The following is a 22,152-nucleotide window of genomic DNA, read 5'->3' on the forward strand; positions in this document are numbered from 1 at the left end:
TGGGGACGTTTGGCCCTGTCAGGAGGAGGATCTGACCTCCCTTCAGACTGGGTGCTAACAGCTGCTCCATGGGTGCTGGGGAAGCACAACTGAAAGGAGCTCAAAGTAGCCGAGAAAGTTTTCAGTCACTTTTGTGCTCTCTTCCAACCAGCTGGGGAAAAGACCCTTAAGACCACCAATGCCAACCTCAGCTTGTGCTTGCCTGTCCCCAGACAGGACACTACCTGCCTGTGAGCTCAGTGTGTGTCTCACCCCCACCAAACCCCACAGCTGCTTCCCCATGCTGGGCAGGAGCCAGCAATGGGCACTGGCAGCACAGAAGGCCAAGGGCAGCCTGGGCTGCATCCAAAGCAGCTTGGACAAAAATGGAGAGAGGGATCCTGCCCCTCTGCTCTGCTCTGGGGAGACCTCACCTGTAGTGCTGGGTCCAGCTGTGGGACCCCAACAGAAGCAGGTCCAGAGAATGCCATGAAGATGATCAAAGGACTGGGAGAGTTGGGGCTGTTCAGCCTGGAGAAGGCTCCAGGGAGACCTCAGAGCTGCTTTTCAGTATCTGAAGGGGACCTACAGGAGGGCTGGGGAGGATAGAACCAAGGGCAATGGTTTGAAACTAGAGCAGGGCAGAGTTAGGTTGGACACCAGGAGGAAGTTCTGCAGAGTGAGGCTGGAGACATCTCTAGTGGAGCTGTCCCTGCTGCCAGCAGGGGGCTTGCTCAAGCTGTCTTTGGAGGGTTCATCCCCACCCGATGCACTCTGTGGCTGTCAATACTTTCCTTCCAGAAATGTGAAATTGAATGGTTGGCTTGGAAGGGACCTCAAAGCTCATCCAGTTCCACCCCCCTGCCATGGGCAGGGACACCTCCCACCAGCCCAGGCTGCTCAAGGCCTCATCCAGAGTGGCCTTGAACACCTCCAGGGAGAGGGCAGCCTCCCTGGGCAACCTGTGCCAGTGTCTCTCCACCCTCACAGAATGGGCTGGGTGGGAAGGGACCTCCAAAGCTCATCCAGTCCAACCCCCTGGACTCAGCAGGGACATCCTCCACAAGATCAGGTTCCCAAAGCCCTGTCCAGCCTCACCTTGAGTATCTCCAGGGATGGGGCCTCAACCACCTCCCTGGGCAACCTGTTGCAGTGTTCCAGCAGCCTCCTGGTGCAGAACTTGTTCCTCGCATCCAATCTCAACCTGCTCTGCTCTCATTTCAAACCATTGCCTCTCATCCTGTCCCTGCAGCCCTTTGCAAACAGTTCCCCTGCAGCCTTCTTGTAGCCCTTCAGGTACTGGAAGGCTGCTCTAAGGTCTCCCTAGAGCCTTCTGTTCTCCAGGCTGAACAATCCCAACTCTCTCAGCCTCTTCCCATAGTAGAGGTTCTGCAGCCCTCTGATCATTTTTGTGGCCTCCCTCAGGTCCAAGTCCTTCTTTTATGGAGGGCTCTGGAGCTGGACACAGTGCTCCAGGTGCGGTCTGCCCAGCTCAAGCAGATGATGCCGTTTGGCTTGGGGGCAGTGGGCTCCATCCCCGGTGTCACACAGCAGGACGTTCCCCTGGGGGTCCTGCATGGCTGCTTTAGGTTCCCACCGCAGGGCTCACAGAGGGCTTGTGTGAAGTGCTCAGCCCTTTCCTCAGCCTGCCCCTGGGCTCTGGACCCGCTCGGCTGCCACCACAATGCAAGGAGAGGCCACCTGCTGCTCTCGGGACCAAGGCGCTTCGGGCAGGCTGTAGCAGGGGTGCAAACCGCTGCGGGAATTGGAGCTGCTGGAGGCAAGTCCGCAGCGCCCTGCGAGTCCCGGCGGCTCCTGCGTCCCCCCGGCCGGCCGGGCTGTGTCTTCTCCAGAGCCTGGCCGCTAGATGGTGGAATGGGACTGGAGATAAGGGCTGCTGGAGGCTCAACGGGAGGCGGCCGGGCGCCGGTGAGGCTGTGTGGAGCTCAGAGGTGCTCTCAGCACCGGGTCCTGGAGCACCTCATGGCCCTTGGGGGTCAGATGCTGTTGGCAGCGCCCTGCGGGGTCAGTCTCTGCAGCCCATCTCAAAGCAGCTCCAGTTTGTCCCTCTGGAACTGGGGACCTGTGATCCTTCTGGTAGGTCCTTTCAGACAGGGTTTCCTCTCCTCCAGGCCTTTTCCTGGCTACTTTTCCTCCATGAAGAGTTTCTTTTCTAGAGAGCAAGGAGGGAACCCGCTGAGGTGCTGTGGGGCTCATCCTTGCCAGGCTCAGAGGGCTGTGACCTAAGGAGCAGCCAGCAGTGAGCAGAGCTGGCTCTGCATGGAGCCCATCGAGGGACAGGAGCTGGGCAGGAGGGGAAAGGGCTCCAAATGCAGAGGACAGCATCTGCTGGGGACTGGAGCTCCCAGCTCTGCACAGCAAAGCCCTTGGACAGAGCTGGGCTAAGCCCAGGTCCCTGAACTCACTCCTGGCATGCCAGGTCACACTTCTGTGTCTCAGTTGCTCCTGCTGGTTCCTTCTCCACCCCCTGATGTTCTGTGATTCTGTGATCCAGGGAGGGAGGCACTCAGTGGTTGGCTGAGGGTCACCTGAGATTTCTGGCAGAGGTAGGGGTGAAGGCAGAGCTCCTGTTTCTCTCCACAGCATCAGGCTGCCAGGACCACTCTCTTGTGCAGGGAACAGATGCTAGACTCTCACCCAGGTGTCACTTCCCCTCAGGTTCCTGTGCCTGGAAGAAGGCAGCATCCTGCTGCCATTCCAGGAGCAGAGCATTTGTGAAGGTCAGCAGCAGAGAGAATGCAACCAGCACAGACAGGAGCAGGAGCTGTGGGACCTGCCCTTGGCCAGAGGACAGCGAAGCCCAGCTCAGCACCTGCAGAGGGAACACCTCTGACAAAGTGCAAAGCAAGCAGAGGTGTGAGAGGACAGCAGTGAGGGCAGAAGGTGTGAGCAAAGAGCACATCTACAGAGAGGGTTTTCAGGCCAGCTGAGGAAAAGCAGGTCCTAGAGTGACACTCTCTGAGTCCCTTCCTGGCAAGCCAGGCAAGGAGAGAAGAGGCAGAAAGGCTCCAGAGGGAGAATGAAGGCAATTCAGGTTGACACACACTGAGCCCTGAGAGGGGAAGAGTGCCCAGAGGGGATTCCTGGATGGAGTCCTGGAGAGGTGAAGCTGAGCTGGCAAGGAAGCCTCACAGAGGCAGCTGAGCTCAAGTTCTGCCCAAGCCATCTAGGGTCTGCTGCCCCACAGGGCAGCTCCCTGGGCAGAGCCAAGGTCAGGTGGGGTGCTTGTGACCAGTGCCCAGAGCCAAGGAAATCCACCCAAAGGCTTTGCCTCTACCAAGCAGCCTCTGTGGGTGCAGCAGGTCACAGGGGCAGAAGGTCAGGAGAACAGGTTTGGCTTTTCAGGAGCTGGATGGCTTTGAGCCACCAGATGTGACTCAGTGACTCTGAGTGCCCTGCAAGACCCTTTCTGTGTGGATAGCTGGGGAGAACAAGAGGTGATGAGGCTAAGCAGAATGCAGCCCCCTGGCCTGTGTCAGCAGTGGTGAGGCCAGGAGGAGCAGGGAAGTGATCATCCTCCATTCTCAGCACTGGGGAGGCCACACCTTGAGTGCTGGGGTCAGTTCTGGGCCCCCCACTCCCAGAAGGACATTCAGGAGCTGGAGCAGGTCCAGAGAAGGACAACAAAGCTGGGGAAGGGTCTGGAGAGGAGCAGCTGAGGGAGCTGGGGGTGTTGAGCCTGGAGAAGAGGAGGCTGAAGGAAGACCTCATTGCTCTCTACAGCACCCTGAGAGGAGGTCTCAGTGAGGTGGGGGTTGGGCTCTTCTCCCAAGTAATATAGGATGAAAGGAAATGGCCTCAAGTTGCCCCAGGGGAGGTTTAGGTTGGACATGAGAAGAAACTTCTTCACTGAAAAGATTCTCAAGGCCTGGCACAGGCTGCCCAGGGAGGTGGTTGGATCCCTGTCCCTGGAGGTGTTCCCAAGAGGCAGAGCTGTGGTGCTGAGGGCCCTGGCAGGAGAACTTGAAATTCTGTTTACTTCAATCAAAACCCCTGAAATAAACCCATTGGGGTTCTTGGACCCCCACCTGGTGCCCTCTGTCTGCAGGGCTGCTGGAGATGGAAGGAGTTTTCCATTGGAAGGCCACTTCACAGCTCACCTTGATGCTGGTTTGTGCTTAGCTGTCCATGAGGACACACTCACAGACCTTCCTGCCTCGATTGCCTTGCCCTGCACAGAGTGAGCCACTGCAGAAGAAGCCCTCAGGTGCAGCCAAAGGCTTTGGTGTGCTCCTGCTGAGCTGCAGTGGGGTTCAGCATTCCTGCAACCCCTGCTCCATGCCTGCAGCCAGGACAGCAGCTTGTAAGCTCCAATCCTTGCTGAGAAGAGCCCAGCTTTGTGGGAGACACCAAAGGATAAAGAGCTGAAAGGGAAGCAAGGTGTGAAAAGCCAGGCAACACCTGCAGGCTGAGCTGCCACAGCTCAGCAGGGCACGGCCAGGACTCTGCAAGCTCTGCACCCTGCGAGGCAGCAGCCGAGGAGCCAGGGCAGGAGGGTTGGGTGGTTCCAGTCAGGAGGAGCAGAGGAAACTGGCTCAGAACAGAGGAAAGCTCTGCACAAGCACACCTGGGCTGTTTTCAGCAGAGATGAGCAGCATCCTTCATCTCTGTTTCAGAACAAGAAGGCCCTGCCAGGGGAGGGTTAGGCTGGAGATGAGGAGACATGTCTTTGCAGCAGGAGAGGTCAGGGACTGGCACAGGCTGCCCAGGGAGGTGGTGGAATCCCCAGCCCTGGAGGTGTCCAAGAAGCTGTAGGTGCTGTTCTTCAGGATATAGCTTAGTGGTGATGGCAGTTGGACTCAATGATCTTAAAGGTCTTTTCCATCCTGAAGGGCTCTGTGGCTCTCAGAAGTGCTGCACACAGCCCAGCAGGGCCCTGGGAGCATGAGGAGTGTGAGCTCAGCAGTATCCACCCCATGGAGAAACAGTTGGCATTTTGATTCCCTCCACTCTTGATGTCTCTAGCAGGAGGCTGAGCATGGTGTAAGGAGCCCAGCAGTGGGGAGCTGTGCCCCAGGAGCAGATCAGAGAGCAGCTTCTGTCCCTGCTGTCACCCCGGGGCTGCCATCCTGCAGAGGGACAATCTGGATGGGCCAGAGGAATGTTAATCCTGAATGATCTCCACATTCCTTCCAGCCTGGCAAAGGATTCTGCTGAGGCATCAACTGCCCTGTCCAGCACAGCCTATCCTACATCTGATAAGTTAATTGAGGCTTTAATTGAGGAATTAATTGAGGCATTCTGCTGGTTACCACAACACCATCAGTCAGCTTCCCTGAGTCAGAGCTTTCCAGGCCGTTTGGACTCGGTCCTGTAAACAACTAAATGCCAGCAGCCTCCTCCCAGCCCCCTGCAGTGGGAGCTGCTGGGAGCTTCAGGGATCAGCATCCTCTCCGCGGGCCCCCGAGTGCTCTGCTGCTGCTGCTGCTGCCTGTGCTGTGCTGCCGGCAGCTCAGGGGAGAAAGTTCGCTCGGGAAGCAGAAGTGCTGAGAAGTCTTTTCTGCCTTGGTGTGCTGCAGCTGCAGCTGCCTGAGCTCTTTGTTAGCTCAGAGCCTGGCGTTTGTCTGCCCACCCCAGGAAGATGCTCTGCTTTTGTTCCCAAAATGATGCAATAGCCACAGAGATTCCCATCCCCTCTCCCTGCCTTTGTGTGGCTGTGGAATGCAGCTGCAAGGTAATAACTGCACCGTGGTTCAGTTGGTGTCCCAGGCTGGGATGTGCCAGGCCTGCCCCTGAAGGGCTGTGGGAGTTGTAGGCTATGCCTTGAAGAATTACTCACAGACCTTGAGCAGAAAGTGGTAAAGCTCCAAACCTGAGGGGCTCATTCTGGTCTGAATGGGAACAAGGATTGGGGACAGTCACAGGACAAGAGGCAGAGGCAGCTCTGCACTTGCATAGAATCAAAGTTGGAGAAGACCTCTAAGATCATCAAGTCCAATCTTCTACCCATGGTATTCCATGGCCATGTCCCACAGTGCCACAATCTACTCATTCTTTGAACACCTCCAGGGATGGTGACTCTGTCACAGAGTCACAGAGGCCATCCAGTTGGCAGAGCCCTCCAAGCTCACCCAGTCCAGCCCTCCACCCAGCACTGCAGGCTCAGCACCAAACCATGTCCCTGAGCCCCAGGTCCACAGCTGCTGGAACACCCCCGGGGATGGTGACTCCAGCACTGCCCTGGGCAGCCTCTTCCAATGTTTGAGAACCTTCCAGAGCAGAAGGATTTCCTGAGATCCAGCCTGAGCCTCCCTGGTGCAGCTTGGAACTATTTCCTCTGCTCCTGTCTCCTGTCACCAAGGAGCAGTAGCTGCCCCTTCCTTGCTCCAACCTCCCTTCAGGGAGCAGTGAGAGCTCCCTCAGCCTCCTCCTCTCCAGCCTGAACACCCCCAGCTCCCTCAGCCCCTCCTCTAGCCCAGGTGCTCCAGGCCCTTCTCCTGGTCTTCCCATTGGGATGGTTTTTAAGCAGCAGCTTTGTAAAAGGCTGGGGATCCATGGATGAAGGACTGTGCATTGCTGCTCCCATGGGCTGGAACTGGAGCAGATGTTATCCAGGGTCCCCAGCTGGGTTATCTAGGGAGGGGTACAGCCCTCCCAGGAGGAAGAGGGGAAGGTCATAGAACTGCAGAATCACAGAATGCTCTGGGTGGGAAGGGACCTCCAAAGCTCATCCAGACCTGCACTCAGCAGGGACATCCTCCACTGGATCAGGTTCCACAGAGCCTGCTGAGCCTCACCTTGAGGGATGGAGCCTCAGCCACCTCCCTGGGCGACCTGTTGCAGTGTTCCACCATCCTCATAGTGAAGAACTCGTTCCCAGCAGCCAATCTCAATCTGCTCTGCTCTAGTTTGAAGCCATTGCTCCTCGTCCTGTCCCTGCAGGCCTTTGGGGGCAGTCCCTCTGCAGCCTTCCTGTAGCCCCTTTCAGGTACTGGAAGGCTGCTCTGAGGTCTGAACAGCCCCGCGAAGGGAATGTGTCAGCACAAACAACGACCATGGGTCCCATGGCCCTCTGCTTGCCCCAGCTGACAAAGATTCAAGGGGGATGTGGAAGGCTGCCTGGCTGTGTCCCTGGGCATTTCTGCCGGCTGCAGACGACCAAGTGACAGCAGGGTGAACACAGACTGTGTAGTCCCAAGTCTGCAGAGCTTCTGGAGGTGCTTCTCAGCGCTGTTGTTCCGGGCTCTTTCTCCTCAGCCCAGCAGCTGCTTCAGCTGTGCTTGCTCCAAATTGCAGGGTGATGTTAATTTCCTAAGATCTGTCTGTCGAGGAGGATTTCATTTCAGCAGGCAGAGGACAATGCGCTGCAACAGCTCCAGCCCAGACAAAGAGGGAAATTAACATTTGTAAAGGGAGAAAGGGACAAAAGGAATGCTGGTGACGAGGAAGAAAGTGAAACACAACTGAAATCACTGCCATTGTCTGACCACAAAGGGGAGGATGCTGCTGCAGAGAGGAAGCCTCCTGCCACACCAGCCTGCTGCCCGGGACGCTCTCCAGCCAGGAGCTTGCCCACCTCCGCCTGAGGAAGAGGGCACAGCTGCGAGAGCAGAGGGCTGAGTCCCACCCTCAGCCTGGAGCAGTGGTTGCTGAAGGAGTCCATGCCCAAGGCATTCACCTCCTGCAGTGACAGGCTGGGAGCGTTGGGGCCCTTCAGGTGGAGAAGAGGAGGCTCCAGGGAGACCTCAGAGCTGCATTCCAGTATCTGCAGGGGACCCCCAGGCAGGCTGGGGAGGGACTGCTCAGAAGGGGATAGGACAAGAGGCAATGGTTTGGAACTGGAGCAGGGCAGAGTTAGGCTGGACACCAGGAGGAAGTTCTGCACAGTGAGGCTGGGGAGACACTGGAACAGGCTGCCCAGGGAGGTGCTGGAGGCTCCATCCCTGGAGACATTCAAGGTCAAACTTGCTGTGTCCCTGAGCAGCCTGCTCTAGCTGGAGATGTCCCTGTGACTGCAGGGGGTTGGACAAGATGCCCTTGCAGGGTTCCTTCCAAGCCAATGCCATCTGTGACTGTGAGTCAGAGCTGTGCACACCATTCATCAGGCTGTGCTGAAGTATTCCCCCAAGGACAGGAAAGGCCCCAGATGAGTGCCCAAGCTGGGCTTCAAGCTCCTGACTGAGCCTCAGTTTCCCTTGTTGCTGGCAGGAGCTGAGTTAGTGAGGAGGATTCCTGGCCCAGTGGCTGAGGGAGGGTCCTTGGGCCCAGCTGATGTCCCTCCAGCCAGATCCAGGCAGGCAGCCACACTGGCAAACACACAGGAGCCCCTTGGTTGCCATCCTGGCATGCTGGATGCTCTCTTGCAAGCTGGCAGCTATGGCCCTTGTGTTGGGGCAGCTGGGAGCCTCTGTCTGGAGTCACAAACTGCCACTTTGGCCAAAGCCTGGCCAAAACCAAAAGCAGGTAGCAAGCCTGGGAGCCTGCATGGGCATCATCAGCTTGGGTGAGTCCTGGCTCTGAGAACAAAGGTGTCCTCTGTGCAGGCTGTGGGCACACAACTCACCTGCTGCACACCTGCCCTGCCATGGCAAATGCCCTTCTGGAAGGCTCTAACTGTTCCCTAACTGCCTGCACAGCTCAGTTCTCACTAGGGCAGGACCTGTCCTCTCCTCACTGCTCCCAGTGCCCAGCTGGTTCATCTGGTGCCAGGCATGCCCCATGCCCATGGTTTTCCAGTGGCTTGTGAGGAGCTTCCACAAGGTGATTTACTCTGCAGTTGTGCCTCAAAGTTCACCTCCTTGAAGACTGAGATGAGCCCAGGGGAGCTGAGCCAAGGAGCCCTGCTTGTGTGACATCTCTCTGCAGGGTGACAGATGTGCTGCTGGCCCTGGCTGCCTCCTGCTCCAGGACACCCAGCTGTGGGACTCCAAGGGGAACAGGACACCAGCTGGAGAGGTTTGTCCTGATTCCAGCTCTTGCCATGGAGATGTCCTCCCAGGGAGCAGGGAAAGAGGTGCCAGGCAGGGACTGTGTCCTGGGATTGAGCCCTAGAGGCCAGGGACCTGCCCACAGCCACATGGGCTCCCAGCACAGGAGTCTGGGGCACATGGAACAGGCACTGCCTGTCCTGCCAGGGGAGAGTCCCTGGCGAGGCTCCGCTCACTCCCAGTGTGGTGAGTGGTCAGAGGATGGAGAGATTCAAGGTGAGGCTCAACAAGGCCCTGGGCAACCTGATCTACTTGAGGATGTCCCTGCTGACTGTCCCTGCTGACCCTTGGAGGTCCCTTCCAACCCAGACCCTCCTGTGATTCTATGACCTTCCCCTCTTCTTCCTGCTGGAGGTGTTGTACCACTCCCTAGAGAGCCCAGGCAGGGACCCTGGGTGACAACTCCAGTTCCAGCCCAGGGGAGCAGGAATGCACCAGTCAGACTGCATGACCTTGGGAGTCCCTTCCAGCCTGGGCTGTTCTGTGATTCTAAGAAGCCAGCTCTTGGTGGCCTGCCCTCCTGCAGCCTGCTCTGCTGGCCTGGGTGGCAGCAGCTTGCTGTACACAGAGCCCTGGAGCAGTGCTTCAGCTCTTCCAGGAGAAGCACTCTGAAACTGGGGGGTTTCAGTGCAAACTGCCACAAGGTTAATTTCCTCAGCCTGGGCTGGTTGTTCTCTGTCCATCTCAGTGACAAGGAACCACTGCTCTGGATCAGAGCTGATGCTTGTGGTGATCTTAAATGACTGCTCCCAGAGACGTGGTCAGGATGTCCCTGGGTGCTGGTGGTCATTTGGTCAAGGGGAACTATTCTGAGCCAGGATCCACACTGGACCAGGGGTGGGCTGCTGTGGAGACCCCTGTGAAGTGTCCACTGATGCCTGTCTGTGGATCTTATTCCCATGGTCCTAGCCTGGAGAGGACTCAAGGCCCTGCCCTGGAGCTGTTGCACAGTGAGGAGCTCCCTTCAGAGTCACAGAATCCCAGAATCATCGAATCCCAGAACCACCCAGGTTGGAAAAGCCCTGGGATCATCCAGTCCAACCAGTGATCCTACCCCACAAAGTTCCCTCCAAAGTCCTGTTCCCATGCACCACATCCAAACGACCTTTGAACACCTCCAGGGACTCTGGGTCCTCCATACAGTAAAAGGGCTCCTTTTCCAGGAGGTGAAACGTGGCCATGGTGGTGTTGGGTCGATGGTTGGCCTTAGAGGCCTTTTCCAACCCCAGCAGTGCTCTGCTCCTTCAGCTGGCAGCTCCCAGCCGGCAGCAGCGGCAGGGCAGGGGAGGCGCAGCCGAAGGACGGAGCTGAGGGGTTTCGTGTTGCTGGGAAGGAGGCAACCGCAGGGACTCGTTTGCAAGTAATGAATCATGAAACAGCAGGAAGCCAGCGAGCCAAGGAAAAGTGTGAGCGCTGCAATTAAGTGTGGAGGCTTAGGTGAATAACAAAGGGAAGCGATAGGGAGGCAGAGCGCAGGTCCCAGCGCAGGCAGAGCTGGGAGTGCTGCAGGACTCAGCTCTGCAAGCCACAGCGCTGCCAAGCAACTTTTTAGTCAAGGCAATTGCTGCTCCCTCTTGAGCTGAGGCGATCCCCCGTGCCTGTAATTATCAGGCAAACAGCCGAGAGCTCTCAGCTCCCGGGTAAATTTATGAGTGACCCAGATCAGCGCAGGCTGGGAAACCATCTCCTCCCAGAGGGCTCCCAGTAAGGCAGCAGCTATCAGATAAGGTCAGAGAAGCAGCTGAGGGATGGGTTTCCACTTGGGTAAGAGACACTTGGTGGGGGTGATCAGTTTACAGAGGTGGTATTGATTAGCCCCTGGGTGTGGGGAGGGGGCGGCGGCTCAGGTGAGAGCCACCACGAGCAGGGACACAGGACAGGGATACGGGACAGGGACACAGGACAGTGCCACCCCCAGCTCTGCTTTGGATATGCAGCCCTGGGAATGCACAGAGCTTGGGGGTGGAGGCAAAGCTGCCGCCTCAGGACAGGGCTCATCACTGATGTCACCCAAGCCCCGGCAAATCCACCCTGCTCCCTCTGAGGCAAGGTGCCAGGAGCAGCTGTGGCACAGCAGCCAGCTCCCCTGCAGCTCCAGAGGCAGTCATGGGGAAGTGAGAAGCCTTCTGCAGGAAACACTGATCCCAGCTGCTCAGCCTCTGTCCTGTGCCCTTCTCCCAGCTCAGGTAACCCCAGAAACGCTGAGCAGTGTAAACCAAGCCGGCAGCTCTGCCGAGCAGGGCACGCTGTGTTAGAGCTCAGCCTTACCAAAGCTGCCTCTAGGAGGAGGCACCGGAAACCAGCACTCTCTGGACAAAGGGATGGAGACCAGCTGGGACCCCACAGGCTTGCTGGATCCAATGAAGATCCAGTGGATCCTGGCTTTACCTGCCAGTCCTCCCTTCCTGGCCTGTACCCATGGGGTTTGGCTCTCCCTTCCTGTGCCCTGCTCTCCCTTCCTGTGCCCTGCCCACCTTCCTGTGCCCTGCTCACCCCTTTGCTGGCAGACAACAGAGGAGCTCTCTCCTTTCTCCAGGGGAGCAGAAGCAGGAAGAGCAGGGACTGGGGCTTTGTGCTGGTGCAAAACCACCTTTGGGAGACCTCAGCTCAGGTGTGCAGCTCCAGCACTCACCAGTCCCAGTCTGCTGCAATGGTTGCTGCCAAGCATGCAAAGGGTGGCACAGCTGAAAACTTGGTGGCACTGAGCACTCAAGAGACCTGGGCAGAACCCCCAGGTGGAGTCAGTGCTGGTGGCCCTGGCTGCAGCAGGGTTGTCTCACACAATCATCAGAGCAGCTCTGAAGTTTTTCACTGCCCCTCTGTCTGCAGCCATCCCACCATGCCCACTCCTGACCCTGTGGCTGTAGCTGCTACAGGACAAGTGCTGGGGGTGGGAGCTGCCTCCCTTCCCTTAGAAGCACAGAATCATACAGCTGCCAAGGCTGGAAGAGCCCTTTGGGATCCTGGAGGCACTGCTGAGGCAGAAGAATAATGAAGAGGTGATTTGGTACAATCAAAACAGCTGCACCAAGGGCAGAGCATAGAATCAATAAGGTTGGAAAAGACCTCAAAGATCATCAAGTCCAACCTGTCACCCTGCCTGACAGACCTGGTGGCCTTCTGTGACAAGGTCACAACATCAATAGACAAGGAGAGAGCGACAGACATCATTGACCTGGACCTGAGCAGAGCCTTTGGCACTGTCCCACACCACGTCCTGGTCTCCAAGCTGGTGCAGGATGGATCTGGAGGTGCTGGAAGGTGTCCAGAGAAGGGCCATGAGGATGAGCAGAGGGTTGGAGCTGCTGTGCTATGAGGACAGACTGAGGGAGTTGGGGCTGTTCAGTCTGGAGAGGAAAAGGCTCCCAGGAGACTTTCTTGTGGCCTTGCAGTATCTGAAGTGGGTTACAAGAAAGCTGGGGAGGGGCTTTTGAGGGTGTCAGGGAGTGATAGGACTGGGGAGGATGGAGCAAAACTAGAAATGGATAGATTCAGATTGGATGTTAGGAAGAAGTTCTTCCCCCATGAGGGTGGTGAGAGACTGGCACAGGTTGCCCAGGGAGGTGGTGGAAGCCTCCTGCCTGGAGGTGTTTGCAGCCAGGCTGGAGGTGGCTGTGAGCAACCTGCTGTAGTGTGAGGTGTCCCTGGCCATGGCAGGGGGGTTGGAACTGGCTGATCCTTGAGGTCCCTTCCAGCCCTGCCAGGTCTATGACTGTGGTCATCACAGCCAAGTGCTGTCAGGCCTGCAGGGGCACTGAGGGGGCAGCGGTGTCCCACAGCCGGCGGGCAGAGCCCTTCCCCTCCCTTGGTGTTTGTTTTCTCACTCTGCTGCTTCCCTGACCTCCCTTTGTCTTCTGTGCAGCCTTTGCTGGTTTCCCAGGCCCAGGAGGTGAGCAGCTCCATCAGAGGATGCTGTGGGCTGGCGTGCTGCGAGGGGGGCAGGGGAGGTGGTGCTGTCACCGGCAGGCACCGAGCGCTGTGCAGATGCCGGCACCCAGGGGCACGGCAGCCCTCGCTCCCTGGAGCTTAATCCTCTGACCTCAGACCTGCGCCGCTCCGGCTGGAGGAGGAATTCTTGGTGCTTACATGGCTCAGCAGCTAGACAAGGACTTGACTGAGACTTTCCCAGGGGGTCCCGCGGCTCTTTGCTAATCAGCAGTAGCAGGAACACGGCCAGGATCCTGCCGGGTCACTTGCTAGGGACAGGTTAAACAAACCATCAGCAGATGAAAGGCAGCGTGGGGCAGTGGAGGGGAGTTGCAACAACCCTGCTGGAGCCCTGAGTCTGTGCCCGGAGGGGTTTCAGGACCTGTCAGATGGAGAGGTGGTTAGCTGGGAGGCTTGGATCTCAGCCTTGTTCTCACCACTGAGGGGCTGGTGCCCATAGGATGGACCTGATGCTAGCACATGAGCCTGAATGCAGTGGGGGTGGGGGAGACCCTGCTCTTCCCTCTGGCTCCTTGTGCCTTGAAGTGCTCTAGGGAGGTTTGTGACAGCTGCTCTGCTTTTCCCCCATTGTGAGTCTGTTTATAAGGAGCTATGAACCCCCCCTAGAAATCCTACCTCAGCTGCCCTGGCAGTGGGCAGCAGCTATAGAGGTGTGAGCTACACACAGAAGCAGCACAGAGGACACCCAGTTGGGAGCTGCAGAGCTGCTGGTGTTTGGGGTTCTTGATGCATCAAGTCCTACCATCCACATCCTCAGCCTGGCACAGCTAAACCAGGAGGTAGAGTGGCACAGAGACACCAAGCTATGCAGAGAGCAGGACTGCTGGAGGTGACTGCCCCTCTGCTCTGCTCTGCTGAGACCCCACCTGGAGTCCTGCATCCAGCTCTGGTGCCCTCAGCACAAGAAGGACCTGGAACTGCTGGAGAGGGTCCAGAGCAGGCCACAAAGATGATCAGAGGCTGGAGAACCTCCCCTGTGGGGACAGGCTGGGAGAGTTGGGGCTGTTCAGCCTGGAGAGGAGAAGGCTCCAGGGAGACCTCAGAGCAGCCTTCCTCTGCCTTGGACCCCTGCAAGCTCTGTCAGCAGCTGTTCTGTGCTGGTCCCCAACAGCCAACACAGCCAAGCTGGATGGAGACAAACCCAGCTTCTGATCTCCACAGCAAGACCTTGGATCTGAAACAGTCAAAGGGAGCTGCCAGCTTCCAAGACAGCATTTGCATGGAGACTGTGGCAGCACAGTGAAGGAGTGAACCTCAACCTCCCCCAGTCCCAGGTTAGGTGCCACCAGGGCTGACCTGGTAAAGCAGGAGACAAAGCACAGCCCCAGCACAGCATGGGGGATGCTGAAGGGCTGACAAGTCCCTTCAGGAATAGCTGGCACCCAGGAGGACCTTCTGGTGTCAGGGGGTGACCCACTTTGGCAGCACTGCTGAAGTGGGAGGGGAAGATGGGGAGGTGAGGGTGGGACAGGGAGAGGAGGAAGACAGCAGGGATTCAGTCCCTGTGGAGGTTGGTCTGGGTGGTATCAGCATTCAGTTCCCTTTACCCCAGCAACTTGTCCCTCACCACTGCACATCTGGGAGCAGCTGCCACCCCAACTGTTTCATGTGATGCTGTTATGGAGGTGGGAATGAACAGGTCTAATAACACAAGGAGGACATGGGACTGCTGGAGAGGGTCCAGAGGAGACAGAAAGATGAGCAGAGGCTGAGAACCTCCCCTGTGGGGACAGGCTGAGAGAGTTGGGGCTGCTCAGCCTGGAGAAGAGAAGGCTCCAGGGAGACCTCAGAGCAGCCTTCCAGGACCTGAAGGGCTCCAGGAGAGCTGGGGAGGGACTTTGGACAAGGGCTGGGAGTGCCAGGATGAGAGACAACAGCTTTGAGCTGGGAGAGGGCAGATTGAGACTGGAGATGAGGAAGAAATTGTTGAGAGTGAGGGTGGGGAGACACTGGCACAGGTTGCCCAGGGAGGCTGTGGCTGTCCCCTCCCTGGAGGTGTTCAAGGCCAGGCTGGATGAGGCCTTGAGCAGCCTGGGCTGGTGGGAAGTGTCCCTGTCCATGGCAGGCGGTTGGCACTGGATGAGCTTTCAGGTCCCTTCCAACCCAACCCATTCTCTGATTCTATGACAGCTGTGCCCAGTGAGTGTCCAGATGATCTTTGAGGTCTCTTCCAACCTTGGTGATTCTGTGATTTCATGCTGGTCAGCAGTGTAATGATCCCTGGGAGGTAGAGTTCCCTCTGCGAGCTGCTGCTGTTTGTGCATTGCCATCAATTAAACTGTGATCAGTGTTCAGGGTGTTCTGCATCTTCATTTTATCTTCCTTTCTGCAGGAGTCCTGGGACTGGTGGTGAGTGGTGATGGATCTTTGGCTCCCTCTTCCATGCTGAGCCCTTTCTGGCCTGGTTTTGCCTCAGTTCTTCACACACTGTTTGTAGCTCAGCTCAGCTCAGCTGAGAGCAAGCACAGAAGGAAACCCCCCCAGGAATCCAGAGCTTTGGAAATGAACCCTGAGGACTTCCCCAGAATATCAATGAAGACCTCAAAGGTGAAAGGCTCTGAGGCTCACAACAGCCTTGTGAGCTCCTGAGCGGTGGCAGAGGGGTGGTGGAAGCCATCCCCGGCCACTGCCCCCCGTGGGGGGCTGCAGTCAGATCTGGTTTGTCAAGGTGGGGCTGAGGAGGAGGAGGTGGAGGAGGTGACTTTGTTCTGCATGGGGCTGGGGATGCAAATCCATTTCCCTCGAGCACTGCCCAAGGGCAGAGAGCGCTGAGCACCCTGCACAAGCCACTCACCCCAGGCCTGCTCCCTCCCCCCTGCCGCGACCCTGCCAGCCCAGGCAGACCCTCAGGTTTCCAGGCTGAGGGCAGCAGTGTCCCAGTTTGTCCTTGAGCAGGAGGGAAGGACCTGCAGCCTCCTCACTCGGACCTGCACCCAGAAACCCTCCGCTGCTCCTTGGGCTCTGCCGGCCGCGGGGGCTGCCCCGGGCGGGCGCTCCTCGGACTGCAGCAGGTTGTGCATCCTCTCCCCGCTCCTGGGGGGCTGCCACACGCTGTCTTCTGACCTCGTTAGCTTCTCCTCCCGTTCCACTTCCCGGCGCTGCGCTCCCAGCCCCACCGACTGCTAATTACTGCAAAGCAATCTGCGGGAAGGAGCTGCGCCGAGCGGGGAGGAGGGAAGGAAGCTGCCGGTGAGGGATGGAGCAAAGTGGATGAGCAGGGAGCGTGGGGAAGCAGCGCTGCTGCCTCAGCTTGCGCCGGGCTCTTCCCCTGCGCCCCTGCCAGCCCTGGGACGTGGGTGTGCGAGGGGCAAGGCGCTCCCAGGTGCCCAGAGCAGGCTGTGCCAGCTAACCTGGGGTCCCTGTGTCACCACAACAGCCTGCAGGATCACCAGAGCTGCTGTGCCTCAGCTTCATGCAGAGCATCGAAGTGCTGTGCAGAAAGGATGTGAATGTCCAAGGCTGATCTCCAGCAATCAACCTTCTCAGCCAGCTCTGGACCCCCTGCATTGATCCAGGCAGGCAGGCAAAGCAAGGCTGGTGCCAAGTCCCTTGGCTCTGGGCAGGGCAGACTCAAGCCTGCAGGAGAGCTGGGGGCAGGTACTGCTGCTGCCAGGGCCGTGCCATGCTCAGCCAGGCAGAGAGCACAGGCAGAGCTCCTCACAGAGCTCACAGAAACATGGATGGGATGGGTTGGAAGGGACCTTAAAGAGCAGTGCTGCTGTTTCACCTTAGCTTTTGCCCTCAGTAACTTTTGCCCCTAGAGATTTTTGTTCTCAGCTCTCAGTAAAATACAGACTGTGAATTCTGTAGCTCTGCAGGAAAGGACTTGATGGTGCTGGGGGGAGAGGCTGGGCAGGAGCCAGCAGTGGGCACTGGCAGCACAGAAGGCCAAGGGCAGCCTGGGCTGCATTCAAAGCAGGGTGGCCAGAAATGGAGAGAGGGATCCTGCCCCTCTGCTCTGGGGAAACTTCACCTGCAGTGCTGGGTCCAGATATGGGACCCTTAATGCAAGAAGGTCCTGATGGAGAGTAAAGGGGGTAAAGGGTCCAGAGAAGGCCACAAAGATGATCAGAGGGTTGGAGAACCTCTGCTATGGGGCCAGGCTGGGAGAGTTGGGGCTGTTCAGCCTGGAGAAGAGAAGGCTGCAGGGAGACCTCAGAGCTGCATTCAGTATCTGCAAGGGACCCCCCAGGCAGGCTGGGGAGGAACTGTTCAGAAGGGGCTGTGGGGATAGGATGAGAGGCAATGGTTTGGAACTGGAGCAGGGCAGAGTTAGGTTGGACCTCAGGAGGAAGTTCTGCACAGTGAGGCTGGGGAGACTCTGGAACAGGCTGCCCAGGGAGGTGGTGGAGGCTCCATCCCTGCAGGCATTCAGGATCAGCCTTGCTGTGTCCCTGGGCAGCCTGCTCCAGTGGAGCTGTCCCTGCTGACAGCAGGGGGCTTGCACAAGCTGACTTTGGAGGGCTCCTCCCCAGCCGATGCAATCTGTGGCTGTGAATGCTTTCCTTTCAGAAATGTGAAATGAAATGGTTGGCTTGGAAGGGACCTCAAAGCTCATCCAGTGCCAACCCCCTGCCATGGGCAGGGACTCCTCCCAGCAGCCCAGGCTGCTCAAGGCCTCATCCAGCCTGGCCCTGAACACCTCCGATGGAAATGGAGCTGAGCAGGAGGAGTTCTGCATTAATGGCATTGCTGTCCTTGGGCTGAAAAGATTATCCTCTGCCCCCAGGGCAGTGTGGTGCTGGCCTGATCCTGTTAACCAGCTCCCACAGATGTTTGGACAAACACACCCTTAATCCCCACACGAAAAATGAGAGGAACTCAAATAGGTTGTCAGAGGTGGCTTGAGCCAAGCTGCAGACAGGCACAGGAGGGCAGCCACTGGCCTCTGGCTGCATTCCCCTGCAGTGTGCTCTGGCTTCCTCTTCACACCATTCCCCTGCCCCTTGTGGGTGCCCCTTAGGTCACCTGCCATGCAGAGACAATCTGTAGCATGTTAAATTTAGAGCTGAAGTTCTGCCTTACTCAGCAGCCTGGGCCAAAACGGGGTCCAGATTGTGAGCCACCACACCTGGCAGGGCTGGACTTCAGCAGCATGGCCTAAGCATACAACCCCATGCAGCACTCCAGGCTTGGGGCAGAGTGGCTGGAAAGCTGGCAGAGGCCTGGGGGTGTAGGTTGGCAGACAGCTGAAGATGAGCCAGCAGTGTGCCCAGGTGGACAAGGAGGCCACCAGCAGCCTGGCCTGGCTCAGCAGTGGTGTGGGCAGCAGCAGCAGGGCAGGGGTTGTGCCACTGTGCTGGGCACTGGGGAGGCCACAGCTTAAATCCTGGGCTCAGTTTTGGGGCCCTCACTCCAGTCACTGAGGTGCTGGAGCACCAGAAACAAAGCTCAGAGGTTTTGTGAGGAGCAGCTGAGGGAGCTGAGGGTGCTCAGCCTGCAGAAAAGGAGGCTGAGGGAGACCTCATTGCTCTCTACAGCTCCCTGAGAGGAGGCTGCAGTGAGCTGGGGGTTGGGATCTGCTCCCAAGGAGCAAGTGATGGGAGAAGAGGCAATGGCCTGAAATTGTGCCAGGGGAAGGTTAGGTTGGAGAGGAGGAAAAATTTCTTTGCTTCAAGAGTGGTCAGGGATTGGCACAGGCTGCCCAGGGAGGCTGTGGCTGTCCCCTCCCTGGAGGTGTTCCAGGCCAGGCTGGATGAGGCCTTGAGCAGCCTGGGCTGGTGGGAGGTGTCCCTGCCCATGGCAGGGGGTTGGCACTGGATGAGCTTTGATGTCCCTCCCAACCCAACCCATTCCTTGGTTCCATGCATGCAGAGGTGAGAGCCTCTGCACAGGGCATCAGGGCATGTCTGGCTTTCACAAGGGGGTATCTGGAAGGAAGACTTCTCCTACCAAATATTCGTGGCTGAAAGAGGTGAGAGATGCAAACCAAACCATTCTGCACAGGCTCAGCCTGCAAGAAGAGTTCTCTGTCCCTGGCACATTGGCAGCCACCTGTGGAGCCAGACATCTGCCAAGCCTGATGAGCCCTGACAAAAAACCTTTCCAAGTGTGCAGCATCATCTGCAGCACTGATGGAGGCATGGCTGTGGGGTCCCTAAAGCACTCAGCTTCAGCCAGTAATTAAGAGTAAGAAGAAATAAGGATATTAGTTATAATAAAATAATCCTTTGCTCAGCATGAGAGCCAAAGTCTGGGCTGACACCTGCTCCTCATCCTCACCACAGCCTTCCCAGCCGTGAAACTGGGCCCAGAGGACAGGGCTAAAGCCAGGGGGTGCTGCTGAGATCTTCTCTTCCACCGTGGGATTCCAACTGCTCAACCAAATGGTTTGCTAGAGACAGGAGCCAGAGCTTGTGGCAGCTGCAGGCACAGGGCAGGGGCATGCTGCTGATGGTACCAAGCTGGCAGCACTGCCTGAGAGACCCAGAGGCTGTGCAGCCATTCAGCCAGACCTGGGCAGGCGGGGGGGGGGCTGGGCAGAGGGGAAGCTCCTGGGGGTCAACAAGGATAAGGGCAGAGTCCTGCTCCTGGGGAGGGACAGCTCCATGCAGCAGTACAGCTGCTGGAAAGCAGCTCCATGAAGAAGGACCTGGCAGTGCTGGGGGACAATGAGTTACCACGGGGCAGCAAAGTGCCCTGTGGCCAAGAGGGCAAATGGGCTCCTAGGGTGCATTCAGAGGAGTGTGGCCAGCAGGGCAAGGCAGGCTCTCCTCCCCCTGCTCTCTGTCCTGGAGAGGCCACATCTGGAGAATTGAGTCCAGTTCTGGGCTCCCCACTTGAAGAGAGACAGGGAACTGCTGCAGAGAGTCCAGCAGAGGCTGTGAGGATGCTGAAGGGCCTGGAAGATCTGTGTGAGGAGGACAGGCTGAGAGCCCTGGGGCTGCCTAGCCTGGAGAGGAGCAGCCCCAGAGGGGATCTGAGCAATGGTTACAGACAGCTGAAGGGTGGGGGGCAAGAAGGGGCCAGGCTCATGCCAGTGGTGTCCTGGGATAAGCCAAGGGGCAATGGACACAAACTGGAACCCAGGAGGTTCCACCTGAACATGAGGAGAAAGTTCTTTGTTGTGAGGGTGCTGGAGGCCTGGAGCAGGCTGCCCAGAGAGGCTGTGGAGTCTGCTTCTGTGGAGCCTTTCAAGACCCCTCTGGATGTGTTCTGTGTGCCCTGCCCTGGGTGACCCTGCTCTGGCAGGGGGGTTGGACTGGATGGTCTCTGGAGGTCTCCAACTGCACCATGCTGGGATTCTGTCCAACAGAGATGTTCCTGTGCTCAGGTGGTGGAGAAATACTCCCAGAGCACCACAGAAGCTCCTGGTGTGGCTGTGGTCTTACTGGCTCCTCCTGGTCCTCCCTGCCCCTGGCATTCCTGGGTCAGTAGCTGCTAGAGCCTCATGCCACCTCCAGACACTGCTGCTCCCCTGAGTCTCCTGGGCCAGCTCCTCAAGTCAGAAGTCACAGGTGACCAACTCCATCCTCCAAGGAAAGCAAACCTCAGCCAGCACAAGGTGCCTGGAGGCCAGGAGGGACAAAGGCAGCCTGGCATGACCCATGCCAGCTGTCACCCCTGCTGTCCCTTCCCAAGGTTCCTGCAGCCCAAGGTCATGGATTAAGAGGAGCTGCTGAAGTCTGAATCACAGAATGCTCTGGGTTGGAAGGGACCTCCAAAGCTCATCCAGTCCAACCCCCTGCACTCAGCAGGGACATCAGAGCCCTGTCCAGCCTCACCTTGAATATCTCCAGGGATGGAGCCTCAACCACCTCCCTGGGCAACCTGTTGCAGTGTTCCAGCAGCCTCCTGGTGCAGAACTTGTTCCTCACATCCAATCTCCATCTGCTCTGCTCTAGTTTGAAGCCCTTGCTCCTGGTCCTGTCCCTGCCTGGCTTACTGCCTCTCTCCCAAGGGAACCTTGTTTGCAGGGCAGGGAATTGTAGCTTCTGGAGCATGCCTGGGTCTGGCAATCACAGCATCCTCTGCTGGTGCCATCAGCAGTGCAGAGCTCATCCTAAAGCCACTCCAGGAGAACGATCTGAGCTCAGGCAGGGTGAGCTGCAGCTCTGTGCCCTACTTAGCTGCTGTATATATTTGTCAGTAAGTGGGACACTCAATAACCTGAGATCTGACAGCCTTCAGAGCCTGTCTGGAGAGCTGTCGATCATCCTGGCTTACATTAAACACCTTCCCAGGCATCTGGGCCATGCTGTGAAGGCCCAGCAGAGCCAAACGATGAACATGACCTGCACAGGCTAATCTCTTGATCCTCTCTTGTTTCCCTCTTGGACAGTCCCTGAGGGAAGTTAAAAAATGTCTTCATTTCTCATGAGTGTGAGTAGAAGCCAAGCCACGTGTGGGGGAGGGCAGAGGGAGCAGACCCCCCACCCACACCCCCCTCCAGTGTCCCTGCCAGGCCAGCTATGGGGTTTTGTGCTTGATTTGAGGGCAGGTTGAAGGCCATTTCCACACAGCCATGATCACAGTGGGGACAGCCAGCAAGCAGTGAATGGAAGCCAACAGAGGGAAGCCTCTGCCGGTTTGTGTGCTCCTCACTGCCTCCCCAGGGGAGCTGCTGCCTGCCAGGCACAGGGGCAGTGAGTCCACTGCTGGGCAGCTTGCCCTGCTCTGGGCCATGGTGTGGGAGCTCCTCAGCAGGCACAGGGAAAGCACAGGGAGCTCAGAGCAGCTCAGAGAGGAATTTCCCTCTTAGCTTCTGGTTTATTTCTCTTCTGGGAGTGAATTCAGTGGTATCAGAGGACATTTCCCTGACAGTCCTGGGGATGAGAGTCTTTGCATGCATGCAGCTGTACCTCAGGCACAGTCACAGCACGGTGAGGGACCTCTGGAGATCATCCAGCCCAACCCCCCTGGCCAAGGCAGGGTCACCCAGGGCAGGGCACACAGGAGCACATCCAGGTGGGGTTTGAATGTCTCCAGAGATGGAGGCTCCACCACCTCTCTGCCAGCCTGCTCCAGGGTTCAGTTACAGAAGTTCTTCCTCATGTTCAGAAGAACTTCTGATGCTCAGTCTGTGCCCAGTGCCCCTTGTGCTGTCCCTGGGCACCACTGAACCAAGCCTGGTCCCATCCTCCTGACCCCCACCCTGGAAGTATTGATCAGCATTGATCAGATCCCCTCAGGCTGCTCTGCTCCAGACCAAAGCCCCAATTCTCTCAGCCTTTCCTCCTCACAGAGATGTTCCAGGCCCCTCAGCATCTTCATCCAGGCCCTTTCCTGGAACCTCACCAGCAGTTCCTTGTCCTCCTTGAGCTGGGGAGCCCAGAAC

This window comes from Dryobates pubescens, chromosome 20 (genome assembly GCF_014839835.1).
Source record: "Dryobates pubescens isolate bDryPub1 chromosome 20, bDryPub1.pri, whole genome shotgun sequence".
NCBI classification, from domain to species: Eukaryota; Metazoa; Chordata; class Aves; order Piciformes; family Picidae; genus Dryobates; species Dryobates pubescens.